This window comes from Galleria mellonella, unplaced genomic scaffold (assembly GCF_026898425.1).
Source record: "Galleria mellonella isolate WM207_F2 unplaced genomic scaffold, CSIRO_AGI_GalMel_v1 utg64, whole genome shotgun sequence".
Taxonomy (NCBI): Eukaryota; Metazoa; Arthropoda; class Insecta; order Lepidoptera; family Pyralidae; genus Galleria; species Galleria mellonella.
In genome coordinates, this window is record NW_026442133.1 from 3,424,302 (window position 1) to 3,442,440 (window position 18,139).

Sequence of the window (18,139 nt, forward strand, 5' to 3'; positions counted from 1 at the left end):
TACTATTAAGTTCTCTTACGGACCTCACGGGAAAGGAATGGGTGATCCGTTTTATACCAGGACCACACGGTAAAGTTAGTATAGAGGATATTTTTTTTTTTTTGACCTTTGTCTCTTACAGAAAATATTTAGTTTTATTAGCAAAATATTCTCTTAAGTAATGAATTTCTATTTCGTTCTGAATAAGTAATAGAAAATAAACTTATGTGTTTATTTATCAAAACAATAATTAAAAATCCAATATAATATTTCGTAAAAGACATTAATTTGACAGGGTTTTAAAGCTTACTTAGATAGCAGTTGGAAAGTTTCCTAAAATTAAAGACCTGAAATCCATTTAAGGGATGTTGAGGGAAAATAAATCAGAGCCGGCGTCTGTCCGTTCGTCGAACTCAGAAGTTGTGAACAATCGGCGAGATGTAAATTAAATCGAGTGGCTGGGCCGCACAGTACAGAGTATTATAATTATTTATAATATACTGATAACTAGCTACACCTGTGATTTTGTCTGCATTACTGGAATATATCTTTCTCCATATCAACTGGCTTATATCTTTTTCTATACTAAATACTTGATAAAACTAATACATTTATAATAAATAAACGATAAATAAGTAATACATCGAGAATTTCAGTGCATAATAAATTAGCAGCCAGTCAGAGTACAGATATTATAAAATTGTATTTATTATCTGGGCCCATTATATTAGTAATTATTTTAAATTTACACACTTTTAAATATCATCAGAAAAATGGATATAACAGAAAAGGGAGAAAATCCTATTGATTAAAAAATCATTATTAAAATCGGTTTACAATTAGCAAAGCTATATGTGCCCTCAAAAATATAAAGAAACTTCAAGAAAAGAAACGTTGTCTCTGACGGCCGCTTAGTCTGTGCCACAGACTCTCTTAACATCTTTCCAACGAGTTCTTTTTACTTTTCTAACAAGTTCCACTGAGTCTAAAACATTTGTCAGTTGGAGTGGACGTGGAAATCTCTGGTTGGCAACTTTTAGATACGTGTTCTTAGTCCACACTGTGCGTGCAAACTTACTTCAGTTCGGTTGTTTGCACTCTTTTTCGTATTAGACTTCTTAGAGTAGGCTACATTAGACTTTTTATTGTATCATGTATATACATACTGCTTTGACAGACCACTTCGTTGGTTTGGATTTAGATTAGAGGAAATTTTACACAGTGGTGTATTTTATTTGGGAGGGGGGGGGGGGAAGTTTATAATATTAACATTATTGTACCTAAATTTTGAGTGCTATTGTTTTGGCAAAATACGCATATTCATAACATATTATTACTAGCATATGTATATAATGTTTTTGATATAAATTAATTAAGACATGGTTTAAACAAACTCTTATTTATATAAGGTAAACCAAACAATCAAGGTGACTCTCATATACTACTTAATATTATAAATGTAAAATTTGGACAGGTATTTGTGTTACTCAATCACACTTAGATTAGCTAAACGGATTTGAATAAAATTTGGTACACAGATGAACAATTTTCAAATTTACTACATAATCGTAGTTGATATAGATGTACCTAAAAAAAAACTGACTAGCAGATTTGCACATAGCCGAAATTTCTGGATCTATTAAACATTATAGAATGTTTTTTATTAAAAAAAAATCATTAGCGTCCACTTAAAGGAGTATTTTATCAAGAAAGCGAACATTTTCACCACAGAAATAAGAGTCGAAAAATGTCAAACAATATTAAACCTCTCATATTTATACGACGCGTCCTGCTATTAAGTTAGTACGATGGCTCAAAATCTTATGGTATTACTGAATTTTTACTAATGAAATTTCTGTCATAATAATAGATTGCCATCCAAAATTCTTCAAAATTTAAAGATAGAGGTCTTTAACCAGTGTGTATATATATGCATACTAACAAAGTTTATGTATTATATTTCGTTGCCCTATTGATTTAATTTAAGATTCGAGTCTGAGGACCTATGTTCTGACCCCTTCTGAATACTCAATAATATAGTTATGTTTGTATTTGCATAGTAACTTCTGCAGCTTAAGTTTACGAAAATTTAATGAAAGACATAGAAGGTGACTCTCACAAAGAAATCTATATTTGAAACTGAGCTACTAACGATTTATGTCAATCGTTCGGTTGAAAACAGCTTTAATTAAATTTCATTACTAGTTATTTAATTATATATATTTTGTTTAATTCTCCTACCATTATTTGTGTAGTATCAATACTCGAAGATCGACTGTGGTAGTCAATCATCGAGTGTTAGAAATGAACAGCAGCGTCCCTCTTAAAACACCAAAGGCCAAATTGCAGTTGCCAACCCGCCTGCCAAGTTTGGTAACTACTGACTCTGTTAATTGTCCACTGCTAAACATAGCCTCCATTATGGGGGCTGATACAACAACAATGTATATTTGTTTAAAACATTATTCTCACTATATATTTTTTTTATACAACTTAGAATGGCAAACAAGTTGATGGTCCATCTGATGGAAAGTGATAACCGTCGCCTATATACATGAGCAGTACCATGGACATAACAGAGTATACTGTTTTGCCCATGATACCCCTCATGCGTTGCCATTCCTGAGGACTCAGATGTTATTCCTCTATACCCAATAAATTCACGCTATATCCCACCCTTCAAACCGAAACACAGCCATGCAAACAAAACTGCTTCACGGTTGAAACACGAATGGGACAGAGGTACCCAAGCAATCAACTTTTGTACAAAGTCTCCCTCTGGTAAAATGGGTATGTGTTATAAATGTGACATAGTGTTTGTTTAATACTTTGATAGCTCAATTAATCGTCATGAAAAATGGTATAGGTACATGCACTATATGTGTTGGAATGGAGAAGAACATTCATGCAAAGTCACTGATTAATATATTTAAATATCTCTCACCACTCACAGCATTTTATTCACGTTATTTTCATAACAAAAGAATATACATAAAAAATAAACATCGCGTACATACTTACGATAATCAATAAATCTTTCTCGGAGAGCTTATTCAAAAGCGTGATGAGATCAGAGTCAATATTTGCATGCGAAGGCAGGCTTACCTCGAAAGGCCGTGTCAGGTGCAAGTAGGTGTCTCTCAAAAACATAAAATGTGAATATTCATGTCTCGTATCCAGTAAAAGCGATACTTTCTGTTATACTGACATTTTTTTCGTAATAATTTGTAAATTTTTAGATTTTTCTTTCATAATGAAACGTGTTTATTAAATTTAGTATAATATATAACTATAAGGTAAAAATCTGGCATAGGCCTGATAAAAAATAATAAGTTTATATATAGATCTTACTTTACTGAATTAAGTATTTTATTTTTATTATTGCGAAAAATTATATATCACTTTGGATTATGTTCCAATCACAATCCAAGTTATATTTTGTTTATATACTCGTATATAAACAAAATATAATATATAAACTTTTCCTAATAATGCATAAATGAAGTAGGAGCATTCTCTCGATTTTATTTGGTGAAAAATATAGTTTTATATTCTCATCTATTGATACTTATTTATCAAGGCACGTAAAATATCATAAATTAACATAAAGAACTACTTTGTTTTAATTTACGCGGGAAGAGCCGCGGGATAAAGTTAGTTGTTATTGTATGAAAGCTAGTGAAGATAATTCCCCATATTTATGAGCTGTGATTTTTAAAGAAAGTTTCGTATGGGATAAAAATCTTGTGCGTATAAAAGACATAGTCTATCTGTGTGTCAAATTATATTCAAATCTGTTCAGTCGTTTACACCTATCTAATATTGACTATCTACCATTCTATTCCGGGACCGCCGTGTGGCCCCTGTATAGAATGCCTCCCCCTTCCTCTCTCCTAAGTGTTGTAAAAGTTAATGGCCGAGGAATAGGCAGCAGCGTCTCTCTTAAAACATCACTAGTCTGTGAACTTTAAGCTAAGCTGTTTTTAATTAAGTTAGCTTTGTTAGTGGAGATCAATCTTTATCAACTTCGAAGTAGACATATAGTGCAAGATGCTCCAACATGAGGGAACCTATTTGAGAAAATTGGCTGCGAAATGCGACTGCACGGGTGGGAGAACTTTCGTATGCAAATGTGTTGGAATTAGATACTGGTAATGGAATTGCAACTACTTTATTATTGTAGATACATGTAAATACATATAAACACATAATTAGAATTCTTTAGAAAAAATGAGGTGAAAACGCTTCGTACGTTAGTACATACATATTGTATAAAAACATAGTGTTCTTTAGAAAAAAATGAGGCGATGAATATGTTTTGTACCTTTTATTTCAATTTACGCGTCTAGTTCCTTTTCATTTTAGAATTTAGATGGTTTGTTATGGTAAATGATGGCCCGTTTGATGGAAAGATATTGTCATTTATAGCACATAGAGTTGACATAATACACTGTGATATCATGTACTTTTAGGTCTAATTTACATATGCCACATATTTTAATAATCTTACTATGGCGTGACTAGTTCTCTAACAATTGCTATGATAACAGTGGACTTTCTTTATGCCACTCAGAATACTTTAGAATGGTAAACCATTGATCATTCGATAGAAAGTGGTTACCATCGCGACATGAACAACATTAATATAACATAAAATACAGTGCCGCCCATTCCTTCATGTGTTGCCATTCATAAGTGTTAACCTTCGTACCCTGTAATTTTATAAGCATATTTTACTCTCCAAACTTGCACAGGCGTGCAAGCAAAGCAGGTTCATGACAAAACATGTGTGGGACAAGGGTACCCAAGCAGATGACTTTTGTACAGTCTCCCTCTGGTCAGATATATATAACTACCCTATTTGGGATTACTGTCATGAACGTATTGTTCGACTCCTTTATTTTACTCTAATAATCAAAGCAGAGCGTGTCAGCGCTTTAGCAAACACCTGATAACAATATATTAATCACTCCTGTGGGCCCTTTAATCTGTATAATTGCACCTGTTTTTACTTAGTTGGTTGGGGTATTACAGAATATTACGTTTTAACTAATTTGAACTCTACGATCATGACTATAGAGTATATTATTCAGTATTGATAACATTTTCTTGTTTGCGGCATTTGACGCCTGCGGTTTTGAATGCAGCAACAGCTCTTAGCTTCTATTTGCTCTTTATATTCGCTAAGATTTTAATTATTTTACTGAATTATTGTGGACTTAGTTATTAGTAAATTAAGTTAATAATTTCATTCAAAATAATTCAATCGTTTAAATGTGATTGAGTAGCAAACATATAAACTATAGTTGTACTTTTCATTAAGGCTAGGTTAATAGACGTGCAGAAAATAAAATCAATTACTTAAATATTGTTATAGTGTTATTGTTATAGTGTAGACTTGTATCATAAGGGTTTCTTATTACTTTTTGTTACGGAATCCAAAAAAAAGTCGTTATCTACCACCTAGGCATAAGAATTACGTAAATATTACGAAATACTTGTGCGCAATATATCTTCTAAATCGAAATAACAAGTACCATAAAGAAGGGTGTGACCCGTTGACTCACTACCCCAGTCGGGGGATGAGCATGACGTCACCGCCGAACCCCTGCGAGATGACATCATCGCGGGTGGTCTTAGTACTTACTTGCCATTTGTTGCTAGGTAGGCGTTGGTTACTAACTACGAAAAACAATATAACTATATTGATATAAAAAAATCTCAAGATACACAATTTAATACATAAGTCACCATAATCCTTAGGAATGAAAATGCGTAAAGCCTCAAAGTATATTTTGCGTAGTATATAGTATGCCATTTTAAGTATTACAAAAAAAAAAAAACACTGATAATAAGAATAACTATATATTCCATTATTTACGTTTATTAAATGAATTTAAACATTTAAAAATGTAGTTTTTATTACAAAAACATATTATATTAAAATACTGATTCGCAAAAATATATTCAGGACAGATAATTAAAAAATAAACATCAATTTGTCATAGCACAATTCAAGAATGGTCTGGAATACTAATCCTAAATAAGAAACTGCATATCTAGACATTAGATTGATAATTTACACAATTTTTGCTTAACAAATTGTGCATCTTGAGTTTTTCTATATATCAATGTATAACAGTAGTCATTTTCTTAGAAATTAAAACGGTTATTGTGGTTTTAATATATTAGTCATTCTGAGTGTATGGTTTTGAAGAATTACGTGAAATATTTTATATATATGTATCTAAGTAAATAATTATTAATATATGTATTTAACTTTAATCTAATAATTTATTCTGTGATGAAAAAATAAAAATCAAAGTGTTAATATTAAATGCCAAATTCGTAAATATTTGGTCACCTATTATGTAGTATATAAATTACTTTCTGCTGCAGTGAGCTCCAATTTTAAATATCCAAATCATCTCGTATATTCAAAATGAAGTTTGCATAGTTAATTTTTTTTTTTTATTTTATTGGTCATAAAATGGCAAACAAGCTGATGGATTACCGTAACCGTCTACCTTGGACATTACAAAATATACAGTGAAGATCATAATACCAAACCGCTTGTGCATTGTTACTTTCGAGGACTAAGATTTTATACTTGTAATTTTATTAATAATTTAGTACATAGCATATCACTACATAGTATAAAACAAAGTTGATTCCCATCTGTCTGCCACTATGTATGCTTAGATCTTTAAAACTAGGCAACGGATTTTGATGCGTTTTTTTAATGCATAGAGTGATTCAAGAGGCAGAAGTATATGTATAATACATGCATAATATAGTAGAGAAAGACTGATAATTTTAGAGGTTTCTAATGTAATGTCGTAATGTAATGGGGGGCCGGCGGCGCTATTCAGTATCAACATTGCACCCGCGCGAAGCCGGGTCAGGTCGCTAGTTATCTACTAATGTGTAAATGAATAACATACCAAAATATACAATTAAAACAAACACCCGTTTTAAGCATAACCATGTCAAACATAAACAAAGTCAGATTTTAATGTAAATTACAAACGAGATTCAAACATGAAATTCTTGTTTTGATCCCTTCATCTCTAAAAGGAATTAAATTATTATTGCAATTGTAAATTGTTACGACTAGCGATTAAAACTAACCGCTGTATACGTTAATATCGCTTGAGGCAATATAATATCTGTGGTTTATTCGGTTTATTGCTAATATAACAATGCTATGTTAAGGTTTTGATGCCCTTACACCCTTAATTGTAATGTGTTGCATAGAGGTTATATGCAAAACGGTTCAGCTTTTAGGTGGTAAACGCTTAATGTTAGTACTGTATCTTTGTAATATCTACGTCAATCTACGTAACATTATATAGGGATATTACGTAAGCTTTTTAGGAAAAGGAGTTGGGGGAGGAGCTTGGAAAAATATCATAACAAATTTTTATTCTCATTTTAGTAACTTACCATCAAGTGAAACGCATGTTCGTTTGCCTTCTGTATCGTAAAAAAATCTGTTATTTCATAGAAAAAAAAAATGAGTATAAAATTTTAGTGTTGAATATTATTGTGGATACAGATTTGTTAAAGTAAAATAAACCTGATAGGGAGTTGTCATCTGCTTGGGTACCTCTTTCCCATTCGTGTTTCCATAGCTATGCTGGTATGCTTGCATGGTTATATTTTAGTTTCGGGTGGGATAAAGTAATAAAATAGTCCTCAGGAATGGCAATGCAGTGAGTTAATTTAATATAATATATAAACATATATACTATATCATATACAGGTAATTATATTTTTATTGAAAATGTGTATAATATGTATATAATATTAGTAACATCAATGCGATGTGTGTTATCTAACTTCAAATAGCTACCATCTTTTCTCCTATCCAAAGATGGACTAAAAGAGATTGCTTTAATGATACGACCACCTTTTATACTGTATTTATTTTATTTATTTATTTAAGGAACACCAACAGCATATTACATTATAACATATAGGTATAACAAACATTAAATATAATACAATATTAATGCACATGCCTATTATAGGTATTCACAGCATTCACTTTAACATAATTATACAGTGTATATATTAAGTAAATAACAAATATATAACATGTAACCTAAGTTGTGAGCATATATCAGAAAATAATATTATGAGTGAATTGAATTAAAAAAATATTAAAAAAATATATATTATGACAATTCGAGTTAATTTTCATAAGATTGTTGTACAAAGTGTTTCAGCAATTTATTCCTGTAGGAATTCGAATTATCGTACACTATATCAATTTCAGGTAATTTGGCATTAATTTCATTATGTGACGCACTAATCCTTGCCAGAGGTTGATGCAGTCCTAGGTTTGTTCTGCAGCGCGGTAAGCTAAATGTTCTAGTTATAGGGTGTCGAGGATAATATAATATATATTTTTTGTAAATATTTGTGCAATTAAGAGTAAATAAGTAAATATCTGTTTGCTACCGATTCTTATGCAACAAATTACGTCCATTATATAGGTATTTCGTTACTTATATGTAAATTAAACAGTATATATGTCTATTTTTTAAATCTTTGCGTTTACAAAATAAAAAAAAATGCGATAAATAGAAATTTGGCTGCAGGCAGAACTCTACCCTATCATAATAGCCAATCCAGCCTATGGAAGTGTATTTAGAAGTACAGTTAGCATCATAAGTTACGGAGATAAAATAGTGGAAAATGAACAAACGGGCAGCCCACCTGACAGAAAGTGGTAACAGATCATAACAAAATGTGCCACAGAACTATTGAAAAATTCGTTAAAAATACATAACATGCCTTAACCAAATACTATTAAATTTGGTATACACGTATTATAGAGAATTATAATATATTATAAAGAAAAAAAAATATCCCGGTAAGTGAATATATTTCTATCATGCAGAAGAAGTCACAGATAAAATTTAATTGTTAAAATAATTTTTGGAAGAATGTTTCCGGTTTTGGGTTATAAAATGAGGCATTTTTTTAAATATCATTGCTTGCAAGAATATGTGTGTCAAATTTCATTTGTTTCCGCAGTTTGAGAGAAGTAAAGGTTTAAACGTTATATAATATTATATTTAAGAATAAATATGATTGATGGAACAATAAAATCGATGCATGCTATGTAAATTGTATATTTAAAATTACAAAAAAAAAGTATCAAAAATATATTATATCGAAAAGAGTATGTAGAAGAATAGTATAAAAATGCAAATATGTATGTATATAAAAAGGCCGGCTGGCCAAGCTGCCAGTAACAATAACAATTTTATATCTATGATTTTTTTATATAAAACACTTTATGGTGTTTGCATACCATACTTCGGATACGTCGAATATCTATATGAGTGTTTTTCAAATGGATTTCTGAGTGCACCAAAACTTTGATGGCAAATCTAAGTGTTCAGTTTACTGAGCCGCCGACAGAAGGGTGGGTTTACATTCTTTTTACTTTTACAGTTAGTGTCCATAAAACGGCACATTTGAATTTCTTACAGCCACCTAAGAATGTCTTCACCTCCGTCGGACCATAAAACGCCTTTCCATTATATTAAAGCAACGAGATTTGCTTATAACGCTTGCTCGCTTTTGGACAATAAGAACGGAGGCGCCTCTTTCATGAGGTCTGAAAATTACATGATCCTGCTTGAAACGATTACGATAATGTTCGTGGCTATTTAGCCTTCAAAAATAGTCGGAAATGTGGTTTATTTTGTTAAAGATATTAGTTTATCTTATAGAAAATATCTGTTATTATAAATTATGCGGAGTACAAGTCACATTATTTATAGTTTTTATATTATTATTTACTGAATTCGAAATTGACACATACACGTATTTCTATTGTTCCCTTTTGGCTTTCCTTCACGGCTTTAGTTTTCTCAGTTCCTTGTTATAATATACGTATATTTCCAATTTACAGTCCTGATTGCCTTTGTCGCCAACATAGTTATATAAATATAATTAATTATGTAAATTAGTTATTAATTAGGTATCAGATGTAGGTAGGCGAACGTTAGACGTTAGTGCAGTCCAGTAAGATCGTGGTATGGAGACCAATTGCTATTCAGACAAAAGTCGGAAAGCTACCTATGCGCTGGGCTGATAATATAACGGTAATTTAAGATTTGTGTACCCAAAAAATCGACTTTAATTGTGGCAAAATCAGGTATTTTGATTTAAAAATTTAACTGCTGGACCAATTTTGATAAAATGCCTATAATAGCAATCGATTGAAAAAAGAATCTCTCCAAATCGGTTTACAACTGGGTATATTAAAGTTTCTCTAGGATCAGCAACGCGCATGTGACAATGTTGCAGTGTTGCAGGCGTTTATAGGCTATAGTGACCGTTTCTCATCAGGCGGGCTGTATACTTGTTTGGAGTAACAAACATAAAAAAAGATACAACCGAATTGTGAAACTCTTTCATTTTCGCACAGAATAATAGAAAAGATTTTTTTTTTTTTAAATAATATATAGTTTGTGTTACTCGTTGATAAAGTAGCTTTCTACAGGTGCAAGAATTTTTATAATAGGTTTAGTAGTTTTTGAATTTATTCATTACAAATAAACAATAAAAAATTTTCTCTTTATAATATTACCCCTTTATTCATAAAAACTAAAATGTCCTACTAACCTCTCAACTATTGAAGTGTTATATGACAGTCGATTAAATTGAGAAATTAGTGCAAAGAAACGGCCAAAACACTTTATTAGCTAACTAAAATAGGTGAGAGACTTGACATATTTGTGAATAAGGGGATAAGTATAGATTTGCGAATTATTATGGTACTGCTCGTGTCTATAGGCGACGGATACCACTTTCCATCAGGTGGGCCGTCAGCTTGTTTGCCAGTTGTATAAAAAAAAATATGCATATATATATATATATATATATGTTGCTCAACTAGTAAATGTTTACAAAGAAATATTATTTTAAAATTAGTTATTTTTGGTGCAGAATATTTTTTTTAACACAGGAGGCAAACGAGCATATGGCTCACCTGATGGTAAGTGATTATTGATGACCCGTAATACCAGAGTCATCACAGGTGTGCTGCTGATTATTTAAAAAGGAATATGCTCTTAACTTACATTATTTACTTTACATCCAGGTAATTAAATAATAAAAAAAAGTTTTTTATATAAAGAATTTAGTAATTTATATAAACAAATTAGTTTGCTAACTACTAGTGCATTATGTACATACTTAGATATTTTATGTCCATCAGAGAAATTAAATTTTGTAAAATAGATATTTTGTTACGAAACGAAATACATTATCTGCACTCACACAGTCAATGCCTTTTATGGACCTTTCAATAAAACCGAATGCAAAGTAAACTCGCTCAAACAGATTTTAGAATCGATAACTTTCAATATCCACAAGCATTTCTGGCAGCTTTACTGGTAATATAACAGGCTATCTATCTACCAGATCGGTACGAAATAGGTAGTATTATTAATGCGGTTTTATGTGAAGGGACACATACGAATAAAGCGATTTATGTTGAATGTTTACGCTTTAAGCTAGCTTCCTTTATGTTACAATAAAGTTTTGGTGACTTCAACCATAACTCCCGTTTAATTGTATACACGCACCTGATGCTCTGTATTTTGCTTCCTTTAGTAGCTGAACGAGATTAAATTTTAATCTTTATATTGTAAACAATATGGTCTCAAATCATATGCGGGTTTGTTGTTAAGTTGTTGCAGATACCTTTTTAAATACGAATTGTAAATCAGATAAAATTAGGTTCCGTAACTGGCATTTATATTGAATGTAGATACTTATCTGAAAGCTGTGTGGTCCCAACATAGTCACCCCTCCTGTTCCAGTGGGTGTCGTAAGAGGCGACTTCTTCTTAAAACATCACCAAAGTCAAACTGCGGTTGCCAATTCGTCTGCCAAACGTGGCAACTACTGGTAAAACTCCCCAAGGGGGAAATCTATGTTCAGCAATGGGCCGTTAACGGATGGTGATGACTTATAGCGTAGTATAGAGCTCGACAACTTTTCATTATGCAAGATTTCATTAAGAAATTGATATAAAATAATAAATTAATAAGTCAATAAATAAGACCTTGTCATATGAGTTTTAAAATTTCGTTGTAAGCTTTTAATCTGAATTATGTATGAAATACAAGGTAAAATCGAAATAAGCAAAGACATCAGTTTCAGTAATAGTAGTGAAACTGAACATTTTTTCCCAAAGAAAAATTTTCGAGCTTCTCACAGTAAATACGCGATCTGTCCATTTGTAAAGGCTCACATTTTTTATCTTTTTTCGATTCATGTTCCTCTGAATAGAAAGAATGGTAATTATTTTAACTTGGACCTGTATAACCAATATGGAACACGATTACAGCCGGGGGACTGTTCGGACTTGTCCCTTTATTTAGATTAGAACTACGTCGCAGCCGAGGGCTATCAAACTTCAATAAACCAACATGCGCCTTTTGATGCTACCAAAGGCTGTATTTGTGATATTAAATAAACTTTGCTTTTAAAGATGTAATCGATAAAGAGAATTTGTGTTTTGTTTCTGGCTATATTATGTTTGGAGCATTAGAATCAGACTTTTAAATGCAGTTATTGAGGAATATATTATTAAAATTTTCAGTTGTTATCACATTTATACGATTAAAATAAAATATAATAAAATATAGTTTAAGTAGTCGCCTAACATCAGACGGCCCGTATTTTTTTATACTGCTTAAAATGCTAATTAAGCTAACCCCCTATCTAATGGAAAGTAACCCTCGCCTATAGATATGAACAGCAGTACGGACATAACAGAGTGTACTGTGTCACCGATGATACTTTTCATGCGTTTCATTTCCTAAGGTGTTATGCCTCTGTATCCCGTAATTTCATTGGCATACTCCACTATATTTAACCCCGTAACACAGCTATGCGAACACAACTGCTTCACAGCAGCAGCACACCTGCAATGCCTCTGATGTTGCGGGTGATCATGAGCGGCGGTAGTCACTTACCATCAGGTGAATGGCATGCTCAGGGTTTTTAAAGAATTAATAAAAAATACTCTGAGTATTATTACAAAATATAAATTTAATGTAATTAAACGCTTTATCAGTTCAATGTATGGAATAAGACACTTTAATTTAAAAACATGATTGGAACGTTTTTTTGTGATAAATTTAATCTAATAAATGTATGGGATTGAACTTTAAAGTGATTGAACGGGGTTGAGAGCTTACTTTGACCGCATTTCTCATTAACTCTGATCGCCCGAGATCTATTCATGTTCTAATGTATGTAATATATATGCGATATGTTTGTTTTGGTTTTGTAAATTTGTATGCTGGTCCTTTCTGAGCGACATCAAAAAGGAGAAAATTTCAAACTAAATATAATTTATTTATTTATTTTATTTATTTAACACTTTATTGCACCAACATAACATGATTTGTTAAAACAATTTTCAATACGTATAGTGTAGTACAAAAGGCGGTCTTATTGCTAAGCAATCTCTTCCAGACAACCTTTGGGTAGAAAGGATTAAAGCATAAGTAGGTAGGTGGCGCGTTAAAAAAGATAGATTTGTAAAAAATAATATTTGTGACAGCATCGTCATATACATATACATACATAAATAAACATATATATATATATATATATATATATATATATATAATATATATTATATATGCATAAATACATACAAATATACGTGTTTTTAAAAATAGCGATTCGCATTTATAAACCGTACTACGTAAAGAATAAGAATTTGCTCTCTCCAAGAAACATAAAACGTTCTTTTAAATAATGAGGTGTAACTGGATTAAAGAGAATTGAGTAAAGAAGGGAAAGGATGTGCCAGTTACGACGAAGACGGATAGAGATATTTGATATTGGGATTTTTAACCAGTATTATTGACAAAATACTTTTAAGTCTAAAATTATACTTTTAGACTTACGTATTTTGTAATATATATATATATATATATATATATATATATATATATATATATATATATCATTTCTAAACCGATTTTGCAATATTTGAAATCCGTTTTAACCAGTATTATTGACAAAATACTTTTAAGAGAAAGTTTATATTACATTTTTTATTTTTATTGTAAATGTCTCGTAAAAATATGGAAAAGTACATAAAATGCATATTTCGCCCAATGAAACGAAATGTAGTTTCTTCGGAACTTAATTTACTGAAGCCCCAATCTGTAGCAGTCATTACCGGCCCATTCCCGGGGCCAATCTAGTTAAACATTGACATTAAATAATGATTCCTATTTCCGCCCTCAGCGCAGCGATGCAGACGACCAGATGGTTATATTTACTAGAGTTTTTTTTTCTATAATGTAAATATATGAGAAAATACATTACGAAGACGTTCAACTTTTATTTTAAACATTTGAACGATGCATTAAAATTGTTATAAATTTTTTAAACAGTATAATTTCACTTCTTTTTTAGCAATGTTTTACATAATTCTTACATCTTCATCTTGTAAACGTTAACCCGTCAGGATATATAGAATGTTGCTAGCAATGGGGCAAGTAATTCCTACCTATATTTATGACAATGCCTTTACCCCTAATAACCATTGACACGAGTATCCGACTCACACTCATTTAATCAACTAACCTGACTTCATCCTTACCTATCATCTCTCGCTACTATCTTGCAAGCGTATATCGATAACGCAAACAGAGTTACCATTCCATTATCATCAAAAAAGAAAACAATCCGCACTGGTACCCCGCCAGCGTATGCTTATAGTACAGGCAGAGGGAGACTTTGTACAAAACTCGATTGCTTGGTTACCTCTGTCCCATTCGTGTTTCAACCGTGAAGCAGCTGTGTTTGCATGGCTGTGTTTCGGTTTGAAGGGTGGGATATGGCGTGAATTTACTGGGTACAGAGGAATAACATCTGAGTCCTCAGGAATGGCAACGCATGCGGGGTATCATGGACGAAACAGTATACTCTGTTATGTCCATGGTACTGCTAATGTCTATAGATGACGGTTACCACTTTCCATCAGGTGGACCGTCAGCTTGTCTGCCATTCTAAGTTGTATAAAAAAAAGGCAGGGTTCAAAGCAAGTTTTACCTATCCGTGTGTACTACTACTTATAGCAGACATGGAAAATTCCAATAAATATATATTAAGTATATCTGGACACTTATGATGGAAAAAAGATGATTGCTCATTTCGATATCACCTATACCAGTCGGATATCTATATTAATTTCAATCGGAATTTGATGTTACATTTTGGATAACCGATATTTCACATAATCGTTGTTGGGTCTTATATATATACTCGTATAGGTATAGGTATTGTAACTACTAAATATATATAGATATTGCTATATTTTACACACACTTAATATATAGTGGTATTTTTTCCTATTTCAAACACGATATTTACTTCGCATATGAAAACAAAAAACTGTTTTTATTCTCATCAATTATAAGCAGATCTATAAGGTGTTGTTTAAATGCTCTTTTATTACATACTTTAACAAAATCAAGTTCGACTATTTTTATCCTAAAACATCTTACATTTTGTTTGAGTCTATTAATAAGTATAATTGATCGGAAAATGTTGTTGTTTTTATAGTCGTTACCAACTAATTTTATCCTACTAGGTAGTATTATTTTAATAATGTATGTTAGGTATTTATTTATAGATAGCTTGTTTATGTAAACCGGATGTTGGTTATAATGATCGACTCAATTGAGGAAGGTAAATTCTTCTTACCTTATATGTACATGCATAGGTGATTTATGTTTGCTGTATGATTTGTAAAATTATTGTGTAGATTACACTAATAATTTTACATCTAGGTAAAGTTTGTTTTATGACTTAGATATCACAAATTACTTAAAGCCTTAATAATATTGTGAGTTTGAAGTGTGTGTGTTTGAAGGTTTTTTTTTTTAAATGAGTGATAATGGAATGATACTTGCGCTATCGGTTTTCGCTAGCGTAGTATAAGTGAGTTGTTAGTCCATCGCAATTGTAAGGATTAACCACGATTGTTGGCAGTTGGAATCGCGTGGAGATCATACTGACATATACCATACAACCTTTAAGCAATGGGGCTATTAGATCCCATTACTAATAATCCATTTGTAATAACAGTTATGGCTGTAAAATTACGGCGCGGTTACTTTACCATTTTCTTACACATTAGATGAGCCGTCAGATTGTTTGCATTGCATTCTGTTTAAAAAAAATCATTATCCTTAATAATAGTGTGAATGAGACTATTTATTATAGTACTATTTATATAGTTATTTTGGTCTTAAAAATATTTTTTTTTGACATATTATTTGTTTTTATTGCTGAATGAGACACATTCAATTTTGATAGTTTTATAGTGAGACTGATACAAATTAATATCATTTTATATCAAAAACAAAAAAAAATCATTTATAGACACATGTATGTAATTATGGATCTTTTTTATTTTTTTGACACAAAATTATATGGTGTGATATAAGATGTCTATTCTATAATACAACTAAGTGTATATAAATGAATAATTTAATATATTTATTACTAGTTATATCTTGTGTCTTTACCCATTGAATCAGTATCCTATGTGTACTATACTTACCATTATACCAAATTTTGTTAGAATTCGTTCAGTAGTTTTTGCGTGAAAGAGTAACAAATTTCCATTCATTCATCCATCATTGCAAAATTTTGCATTTATTATTTATATACTTAAAGGATAATAGCTAATATAGTTTGAAAGTGAGTTAAGCAGAAATCATTATATTTTCATCTACGAATTAGATTATAATGGACTATGTCAATCTCAGTATAATTTTTATGACAATTTGGAAATATCAAATATTGCTTATTTCAATTCAATCACAAATAAACACATTATAACCTGCATTAACGTAAATTTTCTCAAGAATACTTGGCACTTACGGTTCCAAAGAACTTTCCAGTACTTGATTTAGAATATTAACGATCCCCAATCGTTTATTAAGCCAACAAACAAGCGAGTGATGTACCTCATTCGGTCGTATTTCCACTTGATAAATGTGCACTGTCGATCGACCGACGATGCTCATTTGTATCAATAAAGTTTAGTAGAAAAAAGCTTTTAGCGTTGGAAGTCAGAAAGATGAATATATATGTATGTATGTGCTGGACGGAATTGAAATCTTTAGCATCGTTTTAAGCTACTGATAAACTGACAATTTGGAAAAAGTAAAAAGTATATAAAAATATATTTTGAATTTCACACACTCAATTTGTCGATTTAACAATAGAACACGTAATGCGAGGTTCGACATTTTCTCATGTGTTTTATTTAGTTAAATTAAAGTCGGTTTAATTGGTTTCCATGTCACTCTGTATGTATGGAAAAATAGATTCTTTCAACTAAGCTAAATCTAAAGGCTAATGCCAATAAGAATGTATGAAATAAAAACAAATTTTTTGCATTTCATTACTCAGATATCGGTTAAGAAATTAAATGAAACATGATTATCTCTGTCTATCTCACGCTGAACCTTCACCTATCCCTCTAACCTGGTGGAAAAGAAATCCAGCGATATAAATGTTTTTGCTACCTTATAAATCTAATATAATAATGTAATAAAATATATAAATAATATGTATGATATAATATATATGAGAGGAAAAAGTAACATACGACATCCTGTTCTTCCTTTTGCGTGCAACAGCGGCGAGAAGGTGTGGATAAAGATAAACATCCATTAGTCCCTTGGCCTATTTGATTTGTTCTATCATAAGCTTGAAATATTAAAGTATCCATATCAGATCAAAAGATAAAAGGCAATACCGTTAGTTGTAGGAAGCGATATATCAAAGAACTGAGACATGTTTGTGCAAATAACAGAAGCGTCATACTCACTATCCTTTCCGATTATAGGGTTGTCGCATTTGTAACGAATAATATTTATACGGAAAATTGTTTAGGTATTACAAAAATAATTAGCAATCTATACTCCAAAAATTTAAAATACTGATGAGTACAAAATATTAGTTAAAAATTTTTTTTAAATATATTTTTATAAAAAAAAATTTACACATAAAAAGTACTGGTAAATGTTCAATTGTATAATTGTATAAAACGCTTTATGGCGCAGTAGATACAAAAAACTAAACT